This window comes from Chiroxiphia lanceolata, chromosome 8, assembly GCF_009829145.1.
Source record: "Chiroxiphia lanceolata isolate bChiLan1 chromosome 8, bChiLan1.pri, whole genome shotgun sequence".
In the NCBI taxonomy this organism is placed as follows: Eukaryota; Metazoa; Chordata; class Aves; order Passeriformes; family Pipridae; genus Chiroxiphia; species Chiroxiphia lanceolata.
Window position 1 is genome coordinate 13,863,750 of NC_045644.1, and position 3,254 is coordinate 13,867,003.

A 3,254-nucleotide genomic window follows, 5' to 3' on the forward strand; every position below is an offset into this window, starting at 1 on the left:
CCTACATACGTACAAAACCACACTCACTCTCCTAATGAACAATTAGATTTTGCTTCTGTCTTGGGGGAAAAATTGGACGATACAGGTTCAAACACAAACAAAAAACTTGCGCTAATGAACAAATTGCCGAACTAGAGCGCAGCAGGGATTTAGAGGGTTAAAATGTTTGGGATTAATTAACTGATTAATTAAGCCCTCACATCAGCCTTCATCCCTGCAGCCCTGCTATTGCATGAGGGATGTACTGGGAATGCGTGATCCTGACAGCACGATGCAGGAATGCTGGGGGGAAGGTGCTCAGAAAGGGAATTTTCCACACACATTGGGATTCTGGGGAAAAAGTTGGCTATGCCCTGCAGACCTTGTGTGAGACACCCTCACACCTCTGCTCTGACTGGAATGGCTTGCACATCAGGGCTGCTGGCTGCTTTGAGATCTTAAAAGAAAATATAATTTTCAAAAGCCAAAGGGATTTCGTCCCTGCGGGCATAGGGCTTCCCTTTACTCTGCCCTGCTGTGAACTGACAGCAGCCCTGCCTCTGCTCAGCAGCCCGTGATTCCCACCGCCTGCTTATCCTGGAGAAAGGGAGCAGTAGGTGTTGCAATGTGGTCCCAGAGGGCAGTAGCTGTGGGATGTTTTGCATGGGCTTCCAGCCACATCTGAGTATTTAATGTTCAAATTTGGATGGGACCCTTCATTCCATGCATGGCCAATCTTACTGGAGGGGGGGAGAGGCAAAGATAGGGGCAGAAGGCATAATGCTTTTAGCTTTTTCTTCCATCCTTCCCAACCCACAAAACAACTGAAGGAAACCTCTGCATGCCATGAGGCCACCTGTCTGATTCCCACCTCCTGACTTGGAAGAAATCTGTCCACCAAATGTACCACTGGTGGATCATCTGCTTTCTGGGTACTAGTACAGTCTTCAAGACTTAAAATATTGCTGTAACGCAGTACTCCTGCTTAAGTGTTACAGCCCATGACCTTCTCACAGTCAACAGATTCAGTGTCTGGAAGGGTGCAACAACCTTCGTTCATTAACAAGATCTGGCCTGGGCACTTCCATTGCAGTTCTACAAAGCTGTCCTGAGTGAGTTTGTACATCAAGAACAGCTTTGGAACTCTTCCCGTCAGAGTAAGGGAGAAAATAATCAACTCATATGGGCCTGCACATACAGGAGAAGATCATAAATCTGCACCAGGTGTTTATATGTAAAGCACAAGCAAAAAAAAGAAGCAGAGTGGTTACAACAGTGGCTAGAGTATGCACAGGCAGATTAAAATAGCCTGCCTTGGAGATATCCTTCTGAGAGTGGATGACATCAGCTTAGCCTGTCTCACATGTTTTGTTTTGCTGGGTGCAAGCACAGCAAAGGAAATGGCAACCGCAGCTCAGCCCACCACTGCTTCACAGCTTCACACTATAAATAAGGCATCGAGCTATTGCACCCACCAAATTCTTCCTGTCTTCCGGTCTATGGCAGTGTGGTGCCTGAGCTATGTATAGGATCAGCCCCTGATCCTGTATAGGATCAGGTGTTTTCTTTCAAATCCCTGGCTCCTGGGTTCTATGATTACATAGGCAGCCCTGTTTTTTATCTTTTCTGAGAAAAACAAACCTGTTAACAGTTCAGGTGGCAGAAAGAAAAATTTAAGATAGAGTCCAATGCATCTAAGTAGAGAGAGCTGATCTGTTTTGCTTAAGAATTTCTTATGGAGAAAAATGTGGTTATTGCAACATCGAGATCCTTCTGAGGAAAATATTTGGTACAAGTTTTTTTATTTTCTGATCAGGAGAATCAAAGCAACAATACAAATCATTTCAGCCTCAAATTCCCAGGCTGAGCAGCAGGGCTTCATTTTAAAATATGACAAGAACTTCCCCCTTCCCAAGTTACGTTTCCAGTGGCAAAAGAGAGATTTTTCTTGCTAGTTTTTCACTTTCTAGATTCATGGTTAGCTGCAATCTGCTGTTTGGAGATTGTTTTCCTTTGCTTTCTGACATTTCAACTTTTCTTTATGATTCCCCACTGAGAATGACTCGGAAACACCAAGATTTCTGTCAAGTAAAAGTTTCTGTTCCTTTTCCTGCACTGCCAGGCTAACAAGCCAGAGGATTAAGAAAAGTTGCTCCAAGCTCCAGGCAAAATGTCTTGGTTTGGAACTGTGTATGAATGTTGATTCTTGGTGCTGGCTGCCTGGAGGGTCCTGACTGTCCCAAGTGAGCTCTGTGAGTGTGTGAAGGTACCACACAGCTCTCCCTGGGAGCTCTGCCTGCAGAATGTTTTGCTGCAAAGGCACAGTGCTGTCCCGTGGAAGATGAACAATTTCCAGATTGCAAACCCTACAAGCATCACTGTTCAAGTGCCACCCACAACAGAGATTAAAGCATGGAAGGAAGAAATGTACTGTTCATCAGGCAGTAAAATAGGTGGCACAGGCTGTAAAGTCTGCAACATCCACACTGGAGGTCAGGGTGGGCTTACTCAGGAAGATGAGTACTTTCTGCTGTTCTCAGGATGGGATCCTTCAGCAGCTGAGCTCACCTGGCAGCACAAGGCAGCTCTCCCACAGGGCATAGGCTCACCTGGGAAGAGACTTGTTATCATCATGCTCTGAGCATCAGCACTGCCTACACCTTACTCCGTCTGTTCACTCCAGCCATAGCTCTGAGGGTCCTCATGGTCCACATAGGATCACACCTAATTCTTATTCTTCATGAGTTTACTGTGATTGCAGCAGTTCCTGGAGAACCCTGGGGAGATGCTGGTCCTCCTACTGGAGCCACTGAATATCTCCAGGGCACCAGACAGGTCAGGATCTAAGCAGACAAGATGGATGCACAGTGCAGCAAAAAGAAACACCGTGACTCCCATTTCAGAGGCAGGAGAAATGGAGCAGAAAAAAAGATTAAGGCCTGGGCTTCTCCAGAAAGTTTTGCTGTGAAAGTTTTAGTGTATCCATGAGCCGGCAAATGCCCTGGGTGTGAGTGAACCAGGCAGCAGGGTCCAAGCCTCCTCCTTTACAATCCCCGATTTCATTGTCATGGGGGAATATCTGGGTTCAGTACATCCTGGATGGCACGGATATGTACAAAATGCTTTTGGTCTCCACTGCTCTTAATCTGCAACTCTGGCTTCGCTGTTGCCCTGGGGAGGGCAGAGCTAGGGGTTGCTGGTGCTGGTTGGAGGGTGCACTATGACTGGGGGGTGCTGGGGACAGGAAGCTCTACTCCCCAGAAAGAAACGTGGGG